The 20,344-nt window shown below is 50.1% G+C and overlaps 1 protein-coding gene across 7 annotated transcripts in view; it reads left to right on the top strand.

Annotated features, from left to right (window-relative positions):
- The window catches only part of CNTFR (ciliary neurotrophic factor receptor), a 202,181-nt gene that overhangs the window by 25,226 nt on the left and 156,611 nt on the right, over positions 1–20,344 (top strand). The window contains exon 1 of one of the 7 annotated variants that reach the window (XM_048292001.1): positions 12,068–12,122. The exons of the other annotated variants lie outside the window; for them this stretch is intronic. The gene's annotated coding sequence lies outside the window, so the exon portion shown is untranslated. Of the gene's footprint in view, positions 1–12,067; positions 12,123–20,344 lie in introns of those variants that run through there. 7 annotated transcript variants of the gene reach the window in all.

Genomic DNA, 20,344 nt, shown 5'->3' with positions numbered 1-20,344 from the left:
GCAGCACCTGCAGCCACCAGGCCCCTGTGTTAGTTATTCATCCTGGGAGGTGAATCCTTCCTTGGTTCAGGCATATTCTTCCTGGGGATACTTCCCTAGGAAGGGAAGCTGTGGGGAGAAGGTAAAGGGTTTTCTTCTCCCCCTACCGCAGACTCGGTCTCAGTGTTGAAGCATCCTGATGTCCCTCTAACACCTTGGATGTGCTTGTGCTGTGGGTGGCGAGCAGTGGCATGGCAGGTCTGAGTTTACTCTCCCATTGCTCCTGGAAGCCTGGCTGTGCCAGAATCCAGCTTCAGACTGGCATCTGGCAGGCCCTCTGAGTTGTGCCACTGGCCAGCAGATTTCAAAGCTGGTGGCCCATCGGGGCGCAGTGCAGGAGCTTCTCTTGGCACATGCTCTGCTGCACTTGGCTGCAAGCTCCGTGGTGTCTGCCATCCCTGCTTGGAGGGGACAGGCGTGCTGAGGGTTTGATCTTGCCAGCTGCTGGCAGTAGCACATTTTAATTTCCGTAATGGACCTGGTTCCTGCAGAGATGGTCTGGAGAGAGATAAATCACACGACTTGGATAAGAGAGGTTGGGTCACCAGGTGAAGGAAGAGCCCATCTAGTTTCCCATCCAGTTCCTTCCCCTGTTTCTTGTTTTTCCAAGGCAGACATGCTTCCTGCAGTCCTGGATCCTCTCCAGTATCTTATCGTTTACCAGGCTGGAGATGGTATAGATCACATAATTCACAAATGGAAGATGCTGAACCTGAGTTTCCTGACCCTGATGGGAGCAGGGGAGGAAGAAAAGGAGCAAGAAGGGCTGAAGAGAGGAGGGAGGTGAGGTTTGAGGGAGATGGTTTTTGGGTAAGAGTGAACACGATGCAAACAGGAGCCTGATTCTGCAGGCAGCGAGGCTGTTTAAAGGAAGGTGGTGTGTAGCTGCAGCCTGTCACTTCTGCTTCCCATCACTCTTTCCCCATCTGTCCCCACATTTGTCACAGCAGCTGCAGGAGATGACTCGGAGGTGGGTGATGGTTCCAGATCTGTGCATCCCACCATCCCTCAGAGGAAAACAGCAGTGCTGGGGGTAGTTCCGTATGTAGCTACCCTCTGCCCAGGTTGGCCAGGCCTCTTTGCTTCCTTGATTGAGACTAATGCTATTAAGAAAAAATGCAGTCTGATTTTAGTACAGGGGCTGTGTGCAGCATCCCTTCTGGATCTCCATGGCTCTTCTGGAGAAAGGGACCTTGAATGTGATGCCAAAACAAATTTTTTTCCCTCTAAGTCTTCTTGTTTATCTGTTTTTTTGCTGTTTGTCTAATGCCTTGCTGCTGAGCATAGGGCCTTTCTGCAGTGAGCTGGCAAAACGTGGTCCCTGAACACCTTTTTGAAAATTTTCCAAGTGGGGAGGAGCTGTGAGACTGTGAGATGCTGTGGTGAGACAATGAGTGGCCTGGGTCTCATGTGTCTGTCCTGTCACCTCCTGGGAGGCTCCAACCAGCCATGACAGCAGAGTAGAAGCAGCCAAAGGTTAGCAGCAACTAACTCCATGTGCAATGGCAAAAAAAAAAAAAAAAAAAAAAAAAAAAGGACCCCAAAGCTTAAGAAAATGACTGAAAAGGAAGAAAAACTTCTTCCTTTTTCCAAGTCATCTTTCTGTTAGACTAACCAGTGAGGTACTGTTGCCAGGGTTAGGAGGCAACCTAAAGGAGGGCAGGACAAAATCCACACAAGTCAATAGATGAGAATTGAACTCTACCTCTGATGCCCCAGGACTGCCCAGTTAAATCCACTCTCTTGCATAAGCTCAAGGAAGCAACCTGGGCTGTGCAAATGCCCTAGGGCTTTGATATCCTGGCCTGAGCACAAGCCCATGTGTCTTTGCCAGTCCTTCAAGAGCTATTAAGTGGTTTTGGTTTGGTTTTTGTGCATTCCCAGCATCAGTTCTGCCCCTTACCCCTGTGCTGCACTTTCCTGTTTGCTTGGAGCTGATGGAGACCAGAATGCACCTCACAGCTTGTAATGAGCATGGATAATACAGATCAGAAGTGCTCTGGGAAATGATGTTTTCCTTCAATTATCTGTGCTTGTTACTTGTGGCAAGGGGAGGAAGTGTCCCTGAAGGTGAAGGGTGGGTAACAGTTCCTGCAAAACCTCAACAGCCTTTTTTGGCTGGTGCTTCAAGTCTCCCTTCCCTCCTCACGGAGGTTTCTTTGCAGTGGTGCCTGGAAGCCACACTTGTGCTCCAACCTCCACCAGTTAGGCAGGAATGGTTGCAGAAGAGCACCTCAGGCAGTGGAGAGGGAGCACACAGCATGCTCTGCTCGCTGCCCTGCAACTAGCTGCCTTCCTCTCTCCAGACCTGGTTTTGTTTTGTTTTTTCTTCCCCCCTCCTACTGTATCTGCACAGGCTCTAAATCTTTCCAAGCAGGGCCTCTCACTGTGTGAGTGGTGTTGGAGCTGCTGTCCCAGCTGATTGCTCTGGGAATGCTGCAGAGACACAGCTGCAAGTGGATGGTGGGGACAAGATGGCTCAGCACTGACTCCACTGATGTTGAGTGGCAGCACTGCAAGCACGCAGAAGTCTGGTGACCAAACAACTTTTATTGGTTCTAGCTGCCTTCAGGAGAAGGTGATGGGAAAGCTGTGATGAAACAGTGAAGGACTTTTGTGGGGAAAAAAATGCCTGGGGCAGGGTTCTCGCTGTGAGGTTGTAGGAAGCTTTATATCCCCAGAATATCTTGCCCTCTTGCATTTTTAGGTTAATAATTCTGTACCTGGGGAAACTGAAGTAGAAAGTGGAATTTAAAATGGGAGGCTCTGGGAGGTGTGAAGTGGCCCTGGAGAACTGCATCAGGGAGAGAACCAGGAAAGGAAAAAAATTGTGAGAAGACATGCAACAGTGAGGGAAAGAAAATGAAATATGCTCATATGTGGATTTCTGTGGGCCTGGGAAGAACAGCTATTAAAAACTTTTCTGCAAGGATGCTGCTGGATGCCAGAGGGGAGTGTGGATGCTCTTGAGTTCACAGTGGGATGAATCTCTAAGTTACGGTGTGGAAGTGTCTGAGCTGTATGATGTCAGCCTTTCCAGCTGCTGAAGGAGAAAGGGTTTTTCACAGTACTGCCAGGGAGAAGAAGATAGAGGGGAGACAATAGGTCCATTAAATAGAATTGTTTTCTCACCAATTTCTTTTCCTATCTCAAATGATTGAGATCCTTGCCATCTCTTTATACCTGTCTTTAGCAAGACTGAGAAAGCCCAAAGAGATATGTGGGAGATTGGGAACAAAACATGACTATACAGAAATAGCTATTAAGGAAAGCTTGAGAGTACTTTGCAAGCATCTCAAATGCTTGGCTAACCTCAGTAAATACTCTTCAGGGCATTAGGGGAATTAATGATGGAATGTAAATAACTGTGTCCCTTTGCTTTAAAAAAAAAAGGTAGTCTGGTGCCACGGGTGTTGACAGTGCAAAGGATGCCCCAGTCTGAGGGGCAAGACGGACTCCCAGTGAGTTGTTCCTGTCGCCACATGGAGTGGTATGATGTCTCTCCTCTCTCACATGCATGTTCAGCTCCAGGACGTAGTTCTGAAATGGGATTACAGCCCCAGCGTGAAAGATCCGTGCCATTTATTACTCAGCTCAAAGAGGCATCCTGGGCAGCCTTGCCTTAAAGGTGAAATGAGCTGCAGCTGGAGGGAGGAGTGAAGACCAGGCTTTGGTGTTGCAGATGAGTTTTAGAGTTGTGTCTGATGCAGAGCTTCCCTGACAAAATTGGTTTCAATGTGGAAGCAGGAACGGAAGAACAGGGAGACTTCAAAGTGATGGAGAAAGACATGAAATGCCTGCTCTGACCTCTTAAGGTTGCTGGTTTGTCCAAAGTGATCCTCCCCTTGATCCAGTGAGGATAGCTGACTTGCATTTTAAAAGCAACATAATCTGCTTTCTTTTTTTCCAAATAACCATTGGCTTGACTCTGAAAACATGGGCTTCTCCTCTGGCAAGTCTCTTACATGTGAAATGAAGAGATAAAGAAAGGTGCCAGAGGGACATCTCAGGGTGGGCTGTCAGTCAATGGCCTTGGTGTTGCGGTGCAGGTTGGCTTCTGGTCCATCCTTTTGGCTGGTTCAGGGATGGGGACCAGGGCATCTCCAGCATTCATCTGCCCTCCTCTGTTACAGCTTGGACCCTAATGGGTGGGGTGGCTTGCAGCTGGAGCTGTCAACCTGGGCATAATACTTTCCACCTCAGCCTAGTTTGCCCTCTTACAGTGACCCACAAGCTGAGTTGTCTCCTTAGCCTTCACTGTGTGGAATCTGGCAGCCCTGGAGGAGAGTCCCACTGCCAGCAGAAATCTCCCTGCACTTTTGCAGGGGGTGATTAAGTCCTCTCGTGATCATCTCTTGGCTTAGTTGAACCAATCGAGCGCTCAAGCCTGTGTCTGCACAGCAGGCTTTACAGTTCCCAATTCATTCTCCTAATTCTTTTTGGAAGCTGTTCCACTTCCACAACCTCTTTTTTTCACAAGTGTGGACACCAGCACTGGAGGCAGCAGCCAGGAATAGTCTCACTGCGCTCTAGAAAGAGCTAATATTAAGCTCATGCTGTTCAGGATACTCCCTGGTGTATGCAGGGCATTTTTTTCCCTTAATTATATTACTGCGCTTGAACAGCCTGACTTGTGTGTAGGAGCCGCAGAGGAGATTTGGAATGGTATTTTAGGATATAGGAGGCTCATTTAGGTTAACAAGTGGGCTGCAGTATTTGATAGTGCTGGCATACACGGTGCTCAGCCTGGAAGAGGAGATTCAGCAAAGGGGACACAGCAAGGAGAGCCAGTTGCCCTTGTGACACTGGGTGTGCAGCTGATACAGCGCGGCAGGGTTTTGCTTATGCCACGGCCTCGGGTCCGAGGGTAGGGATGAAATAGTGATGATTACGTGGGAGGATCGGTTTTCTGCTGAGCAAGTAGGTGGAAAGTCAGGCAGCAAAATTAGCTGAGTACACAAACAGTCTGGGCAGGACGAGGTTCTCTCCCCTGGGAGAGATTAAGGCATGTGGTGCCTTACGCAGCAGCGATGGCCCGTGTGCACTCGCCGTGCCTTGGCTCTCTGAGCTGACAGTTGTTGAGCTGCTGGCTTTGTGCTCTGTCCTCATCACTCCCAGTCCCTTTCCGGTGACCAGCTGGGGTAGAATATCTCCTGACACATGCTCAGCTCTTCTTGCTGCTCTTTTCCCACAGGTGGTTGAGCACCCTGCCTTCCATCCCTGGGGCACTTGAGCTCAGTTTTGCATCTTGCCTGGATCTGTGTGTGACTGTCAGGGTGTGAATGGTGTTGTGGAACAGGCAGGACCCGGTAAGCTCTGTGTCCTGTGGTTTGTGGCAATTGAGCTTTTAACAACAGAGGCTGTACCTGTGAACAGCACATGAGACTTCAGAAATAACTGTGATTGCACTCAGACAGTGTCCCTGAGCTGCTGGATGCAAATGCCAGCACATCCATGAGCATGGGGCAACTGGCATCTCTCTCAGCCTCTTCCCTGACACACAGAGGGGATCACAGAGGGGAGGTGATAGGTGCAGCTGAGCATGGCAATAAAAATCGTCAGATCCTCAGCTGTTTGTCACCTGGAAGTGTAGAAATCAAACTTGGTCCTGGCAGTGGGCTGGTGTGCAGTGATTTTCCCTTGCTCACTGTAGCTGTGGTCTCTGTGGGAGGCTGTGGCTGACCAGGGCCCTGCAGGTGGTAGCTGTTTCCAGTACAAGTCTGGTAACATCCTGTCCAAATTCCATGGAAAAACCAAATAGTCATTTGTCGCATGTTTCTTTTTTTCCTGCAAGTGGGTCATATCTGTGCTTTAGTGTCAATACACCCTAGCAGGTGGTAACTTTTTTGCAAAAAAACTTGATGCAGGAATGGAAAACTTCCAGCAAAGTCTTAATCTTACCTTATTTCTGAGAAGGATGAGAGCTCTTCCCCCAAAACTATCTAACAGGATGTAGATAAACACTTGGCAAGGTCTGAATGTAAAGTCCCTTGGTGGGTCAGAATTCACAGTACATGGCAAAGCAATAAGAGGCTTGAAGGTGTCTCAAGTGGCATTGCAAGTAATCTCTTTAATTCTGCTTTTAATTTATGTCTGCTAATGAGTAGGGAGGAGTGGCAGAAGTCTTAAATTCATCTTGTGTAACTTGGAAAAGAGAATGAAACTTGAGGAGCTGCCAAAAAGAGAAAAAAAAAAAGAAAGGCAAGGATGTGAAAAGAGTGTAAGGAAACCAAAACAAGAGAGGATGAGAAATGAAAACTCCAGGCTACTGCAGGAGGGAAATTAAATCCTAAAGTGTAAGGAGTTTGGGTGTTTCCTGTGCTGAAAGCATCAGACTTCAAGCATTTTGCAAATGGAGTACAGGGGCCAGGTTTCCTTCTGCAGAGTTTGGTGTGTGCCGTGCTGGGTTCCCGTCAGCTGCCTGGCTCCAGATGTACAATTGTCCTGCTTAGGCAGGAGTGGGGATGGGAGGAGAGCTCTCTGATGGTCTCCTTCCTTGGTGTGCACCCCTGGGAACTCTCCGCTGCTCTGAGGCTGCTGGTGTCAGGGCAGAAGTTAACAGTGTGGGTTTTCCAGGTGCTTGCAGATACACAGCTTGACCTGGTTCTCTGGCTGGTTTTGGTAAAAGGGTCATTCTGACTCACATGCTGCTTCTTTGGAAGCATTTAGCACAGGGCTTTGGTGTCTTGTAGCGTCTTTGCCATGGGTGTGTGCCACCCAAAAAGCAGTAAGGAAGGAGCAGAGGGCATGGGAGGAACACGTCTGCATTTTCCGTTCTGTCTTTTTTGCCTCAATTTCAGTCTGAGAAGCCCTAAGGAGATGCCTTGAGGTGGAAAACACATATTGGAAAGGACTGGAATTGTGTTTTGCAAGATCCAAAGGTGGCTTGTGGCTCTGGCACCAAAAGTCAAAAGAGCCCCTGGGCTGTGCAAGTTGAGGGAGCTTTTGCCCTGCCTCCAGCAGACCCACTGAGTGGGGCTTTGGAGCCAGGCACCTTAAACCACAACTTGATCTCTGGCTCCTTATGACTGCCTCTGGACAAGGCAGATGTTCAATTGCATTGCTTCCCCCTCATGTTCACCTGCAGACCCCCACAGCCTTGGCTAGTAAATTACCAGCCTAAACTTCTCCACAGGAAGCTGCAAGGTAAATAAATATTCTCTTTCAGAAACTTCTTTCCCAGTTGAATTGACTCCCTTGGTACTTTCATGCATTTTAAGAAGTCAGAACTGTTCACAATTGAAAACAAGCAATGTTTAGCTCCTGTGAAGGGAAATAGTCAGGTACCAGAAAGACTGTCATTTTCACCATGCTCTTACAAAAGAGGGTGTTACAGTAAACTTGCTTATTTCACTGGAGGAGAATTCAGTAGGCTAGATGAAAACCAGATGAGACAGGCAGGGTAAATGGATTTTGCTGGGCGAATTGAAAGCAAAGAAACATGCATGTGTGGTGGCTGGTCAAGAATTAACTGTGTCTTGCAGAAACCAGGAATGAATTAGGGACAGAGAATTAGGAAGCCCTGAAACAACATCTGTCCAGCTATATTTAAGATCTCTTCACCTGTGTATGCCTCTGATGACAATTGGATGCAGTGAGCCAGGTGGGTCTGTTGAACCGTCTTGCTGCTTTTTGGCTCTCCATGGGCTGGAGGATTAGGGGTGTTGATCTCCAGCAGGCTGCCATGCTGGTGTAAGGTAAGTCAAGGGGGCTTCCTCCAGATGCAGCATCCAATGGGGTCAGCATCACTTGCTGGAGGTGGCCAGGAGCTTCTGAGAACCACTGGGGCAGAGTAGAGGAAAAGGTCCGATGTCTCCTGGTCAAGGACCCCCAGGGGAGGAGTGAAACCCAGCCTTGCTTACAGGGGCAGGAGGTTCTGCATCATTTCCCCACTTTTAGAGGGTGACGCCCAGTGAGCACGGTGTGGGGATCACTGTATCCCTTACTGGCACAAAACACTTCTTCCCTGTTCCTGATGCAGCATTGGCAAGGACCCTTCCGATGGAGTGGGACCTGACCTGTCTTGCTCACAGCTGTGTGTAGGGCTGGGGAGATTGGGTACTGGAGAGGTGTACAGCATCTTACCTGTGTTCTCTTCTGCAACAGCTCACTGCCATAACATGAGAACCAGGCTCCCGCCCTGCAGAGCCTTGCAGCATCTGAGCAAAATTACATGTTTGCAGAATTATAGCTACAAAAAAAGAACCAAATGCTGCAGAGGTGGTTTCTGTGAGAAGCTGCCAGGAGCTTCCCCTGTGTCCAACAGAGCCAATGCCAGCCAGCTCCAAGATGTACCTGCCACTGGCCATGGCTAGGCCCACCAGCAACTATGACAGAGATTCTGGGATAATAGATTTAAGAAATGGGGGGAAAAATAGCAGTTGCAGCCAGAGAAGAGAGGAGCGAGGGTACGTGAGAGTAACAGTTCTGCAGAAGTGAAAGCTTAGAGGGAGGAGGTGCTCCAGGTGTTGGAGGAGAGATTCCCCTGCAGCCTGCGGTGAAGACCAGGGTGAGGCAGCTGTGTCCCTGCAGCCTTTGGAGATCCATCCTGGAGCAGGGATCCACATGCATTCTGTGGAAGACCTCACTCCACAGCAGGTTGATGCCCAAAGGAGGCTGTGACCGTGTGCTGGAGCAGGCTCTTGGCAGGACCTGTGGCCTGTGGAGAAGAGCCCACACTAGAGCAGATTTGTTGCAGGACTTGTGACCCTGTGGGGGTTGCACATTGGAGCAGTCTGTTCCTGACCCTGTGCAGGGGACCCACGCTGGAGAACTGCAGCCAGTGAGAAGGATTCACGCTGGAGAAGTCTGTGTAGGCCTGACTCCTCTGGTAGGGAACACACACTGGAGCTGGAAAAGAGTCTGAGGATTCCAGCCTCTAAGGAGGAAGGGGCAGCAGAGACAACGTGTGATGAACCGACTGCATCCTCTAATCCCCATTCCCTTGAGCCTCTGTGAGGGAGGAGGTAGAGAAAATTGGGAGTGAAGTTGAGCCCAGGAAGAAGGTGGTGTAAGATTTGGTTTAATTTCTCATTACTCTACTCTGATTGGATTGGTAATAAAATACATTAATTTCCCCAAGCTGAGTCTGTTTTCCCAGTGACTGCAATTGGTGAGTGATCTCTCCCTGCTCCTCTTGACCGAGGAGCTTTTGCTGTCTTTTGTACCTTCCCTGTCCAGCTGAGGAGGGGAGTGATAGATGGGCTTTGGTGGGCATCCAGCCCGGTTCAGCCTGCCATGGTGGACTCTGAGCTTTATACCCTGGGGATAACCAGGTGGGACTCCAGCAGAGGAGTGGACAGCATGGTAGGGTGTGCTGTGCTCCCCCAACCTGAGGAAGGAGCCTCAGAACTGCTGGGGGCTCTGTTTAGTGTGTGGGGACAGCTACAGCAAAACAGCCTTTCTGGTGTCATCCTAAGGTAAACCACCTTGGCAGGGAAAAGTCTGAGTGCCAGAATGAAATATCCTCCTTAATCACACCCCAAGATGCTCCTCCAGCAGAGACTTTTTTCCTAAACAGGAGTGACATTGGCCAGGTGTAATGCACAATAGCGGACTCTTTGTGTAGTAAATGTGACCCAGAGTGTTAGGAAGAGGGTTTTAGTTCTTCCACGTTGACTGTCTTGCCTCCCTGGTGAGCACTGAGGCAGAAATATGCTCATTAATAAAAAAATATTGTGCTCTGCCTCTTGGAAGTGACTCTATTTACTTTAGTAAAGGGAAGTTATATTCTCCATCAGTATAAATCAGGAATAGTTGCCAGTGCTGTGTCCCTTGGCAGGCTGCTGAGCTCCAGCCAGAAATGAGGAGCAGAGGCACTCGAATAGGGGGCAAATAATAAGCAAATTATAAAGCTTATCATTTATAAGCTTATAAAGGAATAAGCAAAGCAGGTAAAAACTGAAGAAAGAGGTAGGGGATCTCAAGATAAGGGAGGCTACTTGGGCAGATGATGATGATTCAGGCTTGGCTCTTGGACTGTTTATTTATGTTTTCTGTGCATTTGAAGCCAAAACACCTGGAGTCCCTCTTCACCACTGATCTTTTGTATGAGGTGCAAGCTGGAGATGTGCTTGAGCTCAAAGCCTTGATTGGAGATTCACAGATTCACCTGGATCTTGCATGCTGTGTTGGAAATGGCTGGACCTGGAAGCCTCTGCTTTTGAGCAGACAGATGCTGGCCGTCTCTGTGTGTTGGTTAGTGGCACCGACCAGTTCAGCATTATGGTTGCTGTCAAGGCTGAATGGAAGCCCGATATTTCAGGATGAGAGGGATGGGAGATCAATTTTACATGGGCCCTGGTGGCGAGGGTAAACTAAGTTTGTTTCCTCTTTGACAAAAATTAAATCCTTCAGCTTGTGGGGTGTACCAGCAGCACCTCAGTTTTGCAGAGATATCAGTGTCCCTCCTGTTTCCAGCACTACTACAAGGTTCCTTGGGGCCCCATTGCTGTTTTCCTCTGGTCCTCTTCCCTGTCAGCGTCTCCCTTGCCCCACAGCTGGCACAGGTGGTGTCTGGATTTCCTCTTCCCTGCCAAGGTACTGCCTGCATCTCTCTGCCTGGCAGCAAGCACCTGGATGCCCTCTGAAGGCAATGGGAACTTGCTTGCCTGGAGCTCCCACTAGACTTAGAGGCAGACAGTGCCTTGGGGAGGTGTAAATGATCACTTCCCAGCTGCTGTCATGTCAACAGAGGCTTGCTATGGAGCCACAGCTGCTGTGGGATGGGGGACAGGCTCTCTGTCTTGCTGGAGGGTTTGTTTTCTCTCAGCAGCCTCCTTTTCTGGGTTAAAGCCTTTGACCTGATGGAATCTGGCAAGCTGGACTCCTTGTGAAGTGTGCTTTGGGAAGAGTGTTGCTTAGTGTTGGGTTGTAACTGCCCATTGCAAAGTAGCAGCAGGATTTTTACCTGGTGACAGCATTCCTGTGTTCAGCAGCCTGGCAGGAGGCTGCCTGGACCCAGAGCTATGTTTATCCAGCTGCTCCAGTGGCTTTTGCAGCATCCACTGGGCCCTGTGCCACTGCCAGTGCTGGAGGGTGTTGCATGGGCTGGAGGTGCTTACAGATTTGGTGGTGTCCAGCTGTCAGGCTGTGTTCTCACTGACAGTCTGGCTCCTGGTCTCTCCCTCTACACCAAAAGGACAGGCAGGGCTCTACCTCCCCCAGATACTGCAAGGGCAGGGTATTTTCAGTGTGAGCTACCTTTGTGCCCTTCACTGGCTCAGAAATGTTCTAATCTCTATGCTAATGCACTGCCCCATTGCCCCACACCTCTGGATTCCTTACCCCTCCATCCTTTTAGACCTTCCACCCCAGCCTGGCAGTGCTGTGGGGAGAAGCATCCATTGGGGAATGGGTACCAGACAGCAGCAGGATGAACCGAGGCAGCAGGATGTTGGTGCATCCTAGTCAGCAGTGCCACCTGCGACTGTCACATCTCCTGCCAGCCAAATGCTGCCCGTGGATCCCATCTCCCATGGGCAGGCATGGGGAGCCCATCGAGTGCCTTTTAGCAGGAGGCCAAGGCTGCTTCTCGAAGTTGGGAGGACAATGAAGGCGCTGAAGCAGCCAGAGCACGGCCGGGGGCAAAGGGGGACAGGCAGGCAAGGGGAAGCCATGCAAATGGGGACTTTGATGTGGCTGCAAGGAGCGGGGCTGGAGCATTGTTCCTATCACATCACATCAGTTTCACATTCCTCATGCAGGAGTGATCAACGCTTTCAGGGCCAGACAAAAGAGCGGGGAGATGAACAAAAGCGAGAGGGGGGGCTTTACCTACTGCAGAATAGAGACAGAGGATGAATTGCTCTCTTGGCAAGCCATGGAGATGGGATGGCGGTTGCTGTGCTTTAAAGCACCAGCTTAAAATTTTTCTCTTTTATTTAGAGGAGGGGGGGAAAAAAAAGGTAGGAGAAAGGGTTTCCTGTGTGTAAAAGGGGGCATAAATAAGATTGCATGACAAGTATCTGTGGTCTTCTTACATTCTCTTGCCTGGTCTCCCCAAGTGATGACTCTCATCTTATTGCAGAAGTGTCCTCTTGAGAAGAGGGGCCGGCAAACATGGGTTTGACTGAGACTGCAAGGTGAGAATACTTTCAAGGGAACCTTCTCCCAAAATTAGCAAGGTGAATGGGCTTGGATGGGGCTGGCCACATACAGCAGGAGCCTGGGCTCTGCAGACCCGTGAAGGTTGCTGGCATCAGCCCTGGAATGGGGAAGAGCCATGTTGGAGGGAGCTGACCGCTGTGCCCAGCCCTCCTGAGCTGGGGTGTGAGGAGTGGAAGGATGGAGGAGGTGAGGAAGCACTTAATCTTTGCTGCTGGCCATTCTGGGGATCCTGGCTGTTGCTGCAGGGGTAATTTGATCAAGTCCCTTCACTGGGCTGGGTTTTGCTAGAGCTGCAGAGCAGGCATGGGGTCCAAGGCAGAGTATGACACATGTCCATGCTTGTGTGTGCTTCTGTGCTGCCACCTCAGCCTTCACTGCAGCCCCAGTGGCCAGGCCCAGGGTCACTGAATTCTGGCTTTGCTCACTTGTTTTTCCATCCCTGATGTCTCCTGTCTCTTGCCTGTCACTGACTCCTCTCTGTGAGCCTGGGGTCGCCCTTCCACTTTGTCCTCAGCTTCCTGCTTTCTCTGGTGTGTGCTGTTATCCCCCTCACCTCAGGGAAGAGTGTGTTCTACCAAATCTATATTTTCCCCTTGTGTGTGCTATCTGCAGTTTGGATTTTGCCTGTATTAAATGGAGCTTAATAGTTCCTCAAGGATGCTCTAGCCTCTCAGCCTTTCCCAAAAACCTTTTTCCTGTGGAGGCAGAAACCTTGAACATTTTCCCCACCGCACAGCCGTCCCCTGCTCTCCCAGCCCCATGCACTGCTCTGGATGCCCCCCCTTAGCCCTGACCCACGGCCCCCTCCCCTCCCTCAGCTCCGGGCCCCTCTGCCTGAAAGGCTGTCAATCAGGCTGAATTGTCTGGTGTTTTTGTGATGTGGAAAGACTCCCACCAAGGAGTCAAGGGCCAGGCTGAGACCTTTAAACTCGATCCCATTTGTGTCTTAAATCAAACAGGAATCCAGATCCTGGGATGGAGGGGGAGGTTTAAGGGGATGCAGAGGCTCAAAAGCCTCCACTGCCCCCCCTGAGTTTTCCTGGAGCCCTTTCCCCACCTGCACTATGTGGAGCAGGGAATGTGCCCATGCCCCTGGAGTTTAGGGCTTGTTTCCCTCTGTAGCCCTCTGCTTCCTTTAGTGCTGTCCCTTTGAACCACCCTCTTCTGCCTGGGGTACATGGCAGAGGTGGTCCTCTGAGTGAGGGTTGAGGAATATGCTGGGAAGTAGAGACTGCCCTAGGGAAGGGAAGGTTTTTGAGATCTACTGTTGGGAGCATATGGGGCTGGGGAGGTGGGCAGAGCTCAGCAGCATCTCTGGTCTCATCAGTTTGTGGTGGCTGCTGCTGCATGGGAGAATGTGGGTGCAGAGGGCACATCAGTGACTGATGTCCAGATGGTTGCAAGGTTAAAAGCGAGGTTTTAGCCTCCTCCCAAGACCCTATAGGTAAGCTTGACCTTACTGGACTGTTGAAATTGCAAAGAGGAGAAGTGCCCTGGTCTCTGTCTCTGGTGTGTCCGTGTCTCAGTGGCTTGAATCACACAGTGCCTGGTGTTACAATTCATCTACTGGTGCTCATAGAGCGGGGACAAAACCAAAATGAGATGTCCCAAATTCCCTGTCTATTCCCAGAATAGGGCATCAGGGCAGGCAAGGAGTGTTAAACACCCTCTACTTCTCCTTACTGTGTGTAAAGATGGGCCCAGTCTGCAAAAGGAAGATCATCTTACATGGCAGGTTGGAATTTCTACTTTTTTTCTCTAGAAGGGCGTTTGACAGCAGCAGAGCTAGGGCTGCCATGAGGTTGAGCCCCATTCCATCTCACAGGGTTTGCTGGGGGCCCTTGACCTAGGGCTGCTGCAAAGAGGAGGGAGAGCAGCTCTGGGTGGGGAACCAGCTTTTTCAGCTCAGTTCGTGGTTTTCTCTGCCTGCTCATAAGCAGAGAGTTTGCTATTCTTTTTTTTCTTCCAACTTCTTTCCAAAGTCCACATAGGTCAGAGATTTCATTTTGTCTTCCCGAGGGAAAGTTGCATATCTCTCTTCCCCTGACACAGCCGTGTTTTCAGGAGAAGCCCGGAGCTGCCTTAAGACATGTACAAGCTCAGAAATGCAGTGGCTGTGTTTATTTTTTGTGTTCTGGGCAAAGTCAGAGCTGCTGCCGGTGCTAAGTAAATACAGAACTACCCTCATGAATGACTGCATTAGCCAGGGCTGTACTTGCTGCCTGCATGAAACCAGATGGATCTATCTGGGGACTGGAACAGCAGCTTTCTTGTGACTAGCAAAGGCAGAGCCACTGGCATTTGGATTACCAGCTCTCCTGTGCTTTTAAGAGAGTGCCAATGTTTGACAAAACCATTAAGTTAAATTAAGCCCTACGTGTTTCAAATGGATTCTGAGACTTCTGGCTGACTCATTAGCAGAGCTGTCTCTTCTCCCTTTCGTCTTTCTCTACTTTTTTTTTTTTTCCCCTTCCCCCTCCTCCATTTAATTCCCTCACTGTAGCTAGTTTTAGTGCTGACATTTAAAAGCAACATGTGGAGACACCAGGAGAGATCTGGCATTGGGATGGCACTGCTGTGAGCCCAGACATGCCCGGTCCCGCTGTGGTGGGCAGGGAGGATGCTTGGAAGGTGTTTGCTTGAGGCCAGCCCTGGGTCACACAGAACCTGCCTATGGGTTGGCCAGGGATGCTCCGGTCCCTGCAGAGCCCACGGCTGCTCTGCTCCTACCCATTGCCAGTGTTATTTATGGCCGGGGTTGCTGCTTTGCTGGGCCATTTCCAGAGGGCAGAGAAGGGTGCCCTGGGCTCCCCGGGGCTCGCAGCGCAAAGGCAGGGATTGCAGGCAGCATCGGTGGGAACAGGGGTAGGGGCAGCACGGTCTGTCCGAGTCACCTTGACTTGCCTCCAGCGAAAGTGAAGTACTTTAAAGAGGCACAGGGCGATGACCTTGTAAATGGATGCATGACCCAAGTGCTTCCCTGTGGCGTCGGCTTCTTTGTGTCCCTGATACTGCTCTTCACGCCTGTGGGGAATCACGGGGGCTGGGGGGTGGTTGCTGGGGTCTCATTTGCACAGCTGCGTCTCAACTGTGCAAGCTCTGCTAGTCACTGGTGTGAGAAATGCTGTCAGCCTTTCCCTGTCCCTCTAACGCAGCTTTTCTTGGGGCAGCAGAGCATCTGTGGGACCTCGCTCTATCTACTGATGGAGCTGTTGCTACCCTGGAGCGTATTTTGGGAGTGTACAGTGAAGAGGGTGAGCATGAGAGGGGCACCAGCACCTATGCCACTGGGATTTGGAGGAATGGATGAACTCTGCATGAGGACCAAAGGCAGCTGCTTCACTGCAGCTGTGCTGGGGTTTGAGTGGTGTCAGGAAAGGGGGAGAGTGGTGGCATGGGGTGGGCTTAAAGGCCAGGGATAAAAAAGCACTGAATAGGATTGGAGTGAAGGTTTTCCAAGCAGTAAATGTGCTGAGGTGGACCTGATGGAACTTGTGGACTAAGGAGAAGATACAGCAGTTGGATGGTGGAACAAAGCTGGAAACGGCTTTGTGCTGGTGTCTGAGGCTTTGCAGTACTCTGGTGTGCTGCTCTGTAGTCCTGGTCCGTGGAAGCACACTGTGCCAAATGCTGTACTGGCAGACAACATCCCATATAGAAGCTCCTGTTCCTCTGCCCGAAAACTTCAAAATATCAGTTGCAGATGATGTGGCGACTGCAAGCTTTGGAGAGTCTGGTCCGCACTGCTGGAACAGCCTTCCCACTGAGCAGGTCACTGCTCTTTGCACTGAAGTGCCCTCAAGCCCCTCTGCTCCTGTGCACCTCTTGCCCCTGGGTCTTTGCTGCCTTGGCCCCATGTTTATCAGGTCACTGTGAGATGTGGCCTCTTGACGCACATGATCTCCCCTCTTGCTCTTCCTGTCACAGGCTGTCTGGAGAAGAGCCAGGAGCCGCACGAGGGGAGCTTTCAGCAGATCAACATGATCTGGTCTCAGGTGTGCAAAGCTACAGTGTTAACCCACGGAAAGCACATCTGGGTGAAGCCATGAGAGAATGTCAGCACCGTGGAAGCTGCTCCCATTGACAGCCAGAACATGGTGCCTGTCACCGTATCTCCCTGCTGTGGGCACAGCCCCCACCCCCCATCAGTGTCTTGTTTCTCTGGGTGCTCTCTCGTTATTTCCATGTTCATTAATGCTGATACGCTCAATTGCATCAGCTCATTTCGAGGGACCAAGTGCAATCCTGTGCCTTCATTTGCATCCCCGCTGCCTAGCTGTTGCCCAGGCAATGCCAGGTGCTTTGACATCATTACCCAGCCAACTGGCATCCTCTCTGCCCCATTAACCTTCCTGTAATTGACTTCAAATTGAACGGGGAAGGGAAGGGGAGGGGAAGAGGGAAACTGTCTTGAAATGGTGACTGTTTGCACCACCATGGAGCAGGGCTCTTTGTTTTTTGAAGGGAAAACTGTGACAGTTGTTTACAACTGGATACAACTAGATTTGGGAAGGGTTTCTTGTCTGTTAGGAAATTGTGCAGTTGGGAACAGTGGGTCTGTGCAGCTTGGGGAAGGGAAGGTGAAGCAGGATGTTGGGGGCCATCACGGCAGTCTTGAGCCTCAAGATGGGTAGGGAGAGGCAGGAAATGGGGTGGTTTTTGTAAGCACTAAGGGACAGGGCAACAGACCATGGCCCAGTTTGGGGTCAGCCAGTCAAGCACAGAGAAGTATCTTGTCCCCATGTCAAACACTGCAACAGGAATGGGAGATGGGAAAAAGTCCAGTTTTTGAGATGCTCAGCCCTGACCTGCAGAGCCTCTGTACCTGAGCTGGTTGGTCCTGTGTCCCCTGCATGGCATTAGATTGAGATCTGGGTCAGACTACACAATATTCTATAGCTCTGATCCTAAATCCATTCTGGTAACTAGAAATACTTTTTTTTTTTTTAATCTAAAACTTAGGTATTGAACTTCTCTGGAGTTTTTCCCATTTAAAGGTAGAATTTGGTTTTGTGCCATTTTTGTTTTGTCCTCTTTTGAGCCAAAGTCACCCAAACAGATGCTTCACTACAGAGTCTACCACTGAACTGGCATCTTCTATCAACTTGAGTCAATTTTATTTATTCACCTTCTGCTTGCACAGCACTGCGGTCGCCAAGTCTTCCTGTGTTTGCTCATGACTTGTGCTGGATGTAATTCGTTAGGCTTAATTGAGCTGCCAGAGGAGAAGGGCAGTGTGAGAGTGGATGGATGGAAACCTTGGCATCAGCTGCTTGATTGCCAAACCCAGCAGAACTGGTCCTGCTCCAGCAGAGCCCCTGGACAAGGCAGGTCTGTCCAAAGTGGGCAACTGCTGAGCTTCCCTTGCAAGAGAAGAACTTCCCATGTGCTTCAAAGTTGGGGCAAAGGGGTGAAATGCTTAGAACTTTACTGCCTCTTATTAAGGAATGCAATATTTACTAATATTATTGTTTTATTATTTATTACCTGTTACTTATTAAGAGAGGAGGTAATTCTGCACTGTGTTATTAGCTTTTCAGAAGGCAGAGCTAAGGAACTTGTGGCCGGAGGGATTTTTTAAGCTCTAGGATCTCAGATGGCACGATCCTACCTGCCTGGCATGGGTTGGTTCTTGCATTGCTTCATCTCCTCATTCCCTGCAAGATGCAGGAGTCTGCACAGGACCAGACAAACCTGGGCCTTTTTGTACTTTTGAAGTGCTGCTGGGTTGTGGTGCTAGGAAAACTGCTGATCCCCTCCAAGAGCAGAAATCTTTATTTGGGGTGAGCCCTGGGACTGTCACCCCTAATTGCTGTGTTATAGAAAAAGTCTGATGAAGGCAATCACTGGCACTGGTGGATGGTGGTTTTGCACTGGGGAGAATGTACAAACCTTTGGTAGTCACAGTGCTGGGAGGCAGGTCAGGGATGGAGGAAGTAAAATATTAAGAGATCTCTGGGCTGGGGTGTGCAGCTTGAGCTGGAAGTGCCTCAACTGTGCCCTCAGCTCTCTTGGGCATCTCAGGCCCCTCATTTTGCACTTGCAGTCAGTGAACCATCATGTGAGGGGCACAGCTCTGCCTCTGTTTCCCCTAGAGCTAACAGAGCTTAGTATCAATTAGCAGTTTAATAATTAAGTAATTAATAACTTGCTGCCTCTTTGCTAAATGGCTTGCAGAGGGGCTGACACAGGAGGCTCACACAGTCTGCAACATGCTGTCATCAGCTGCTGAGGAGCATCCCAAGATCTGGGGGGTGGGTTTGGACATGGATGTTTTCAGAAAGCAGGGCAACAGCCCTGGCAGGGGGTTTGGGATGCAGGCTCTCCTGGAGATGAGTCTGGGACCTCAGAACACTAATGCTTTTCTGTCTTTGCATCTAGGAGTGCTGGCTGATAATCCTGGGGCGAATGTTGCTTTAGCCTGTGGCATCACTGAGCAGGGATCAGTCCAGGCACTTCAGTGTCCTCCCACCCTTGCAATCCTGCTGTGACAGCAACCTGAGCAGTGCTGGGGGCTGCAAGTGTGTCTGGTGGGTGCTGTGAGAGGCTGGCAGAGCCATCACTTCCCCCTGCAAGTGGGAGCTCCTCCAGCAGCACAGGTTGCATGTGTCCCAGCCCAGCTCAGGATCATCCTTTCTGGGGCTGACATATGTCATCTTACTTGCAGTTCTTTGTGGGTTTCCCTTCTCTGTCCATATGGATTGTTGCTCTGCTGGCTGCACCATCCCATGCAGGATGATGTGGGGGGACTCCAGCCTGCTGAGTGCCCTTTGCACAGGTTCCTGCGGTGTAGAAATTGGAGCTGCCTTGCCAAAAGTGGCAGTGAGTGAAGAGATAGCAGAGATGCAATCAACCCAGAGCCACCCAGCAGGGATGCACTTGCCCTTCCTTGTACCCCGGCAAGATCTGCTAGCTTTAACTGTGTACTGTGTTGCTCTCCAAGTAGTCTTCATGGCACTGTCCTCCAAGGAAGAGCTGGATGTAATGATGATGATCCCATTTCTTCCCAATCCCCATTCTGCTCCATCCTTCTCTGGCATGCATGTTCCATGTAAGTGTCCAGAGGACTCCTGCCTTGTGTCTTGCTCCCAGGCCGTGTACCATCTGTGTCTCTTTTCCGGGAGCCTGTACCCATTGTAGGACAGAAGTGCTGTCTTTCTTTTTTCTTTAGAGCTTATTCCTGAACAACTGGTTACTGTTTCATTCTCTGAAAAGTCAAAAATGTGTCTGTGTGCACGGAGAAAAAAAAAAATCTTCTATACTTCACTTGGCAGAGGAGATGGCACAGAAAATACAAAGTGTATCTGTGCAGCTGTGGGAACCCCTGGAAAACGATGGCAAGATGTCAGCACTGGGGGATGCTCCGCATGTCCCAGGTGGAGTGGGAGATACTGGTGTCTGAGGGATAGATGTTCTTATGTCACACCAGCCTTGCCTTCCCTGTGTGAGTGATGTAACTGGGTTTGAGCTGTTTGTGTTTTTCCTTTTCAAGGCTTTTCAATGCCCAGCTGTTTTAGCCAAGTGTTCCCTTAACATTTGAGGCTCTCTGTGCAAGGAGAGATTTGCATCTGAGTTGTTTGGCATTCATTTGCTGTCCAGTGGGTCTCCTGTCTGGAAAGGTCTGCAGTCGGGTCAGAAGCTGAGTTAATTTGCACTGGAGGGCAGGCATACTTTGTTTTCCATGCTTGTTTCTTGAAGAAATCCCATTTGAGGTATTGGTTCTCTTCTCTTATTGAAGCCATGTTAGGAGCCATGGCAGCCTCCCTGCAAGGTTGGGAAAAGAGACAGCTAGCCTGAAAGGTGCAAATTAAACCTGTGCTCAGATAAAAACTGCTATTGCACTGTTAATGTGGGCCCTTCTCCAGAGTTTTGATGCTTTTTGCTTGCAGCTGAGGAAGAAATACTCACAGAGACAGTCCTGTGGGAAGTAAAGCGGGCTCCAGAGTTCAGTTTGCAGCTACACTGGATGAAACACTTCGAAAATTCAGCAGAAAAGTGCCAGAGGGTCTCTAACTCTCATTTGGATCAGCTCATGAAATGATCAGACAGGGCAGGCATTTTGGCACAGCTTGCCTACAAGGAAGGAGACTTAGGAAGAGCAGCTGTGTGGGGCTGCGGTGCTGCTGAGAATGGGGAATGTGGCTGCTGCTCAAACACTGGAGGTGTTTGGTTTGAAACTTGATTATCCAAAAACTTT

This window comes from Corvus hawaiiensis, chromosome Z (assembly GCF_020740725.1).
Source record: "Corvus hawaiiensis isolate bCorHaw1 chromosome Z, bCorHaw1.pri.cur, whole genome shotgun sequence".
NCBI lineage: Eukaryota > Metazoa > Chordata > Aves > Passeriformes > Corvidae > Corvus > Corvus hawaiiensis.
Note: the sequence above shows the minus strand (reverse complement) of the source record. Positions and strands in the feature narration are given on the sequence as shown.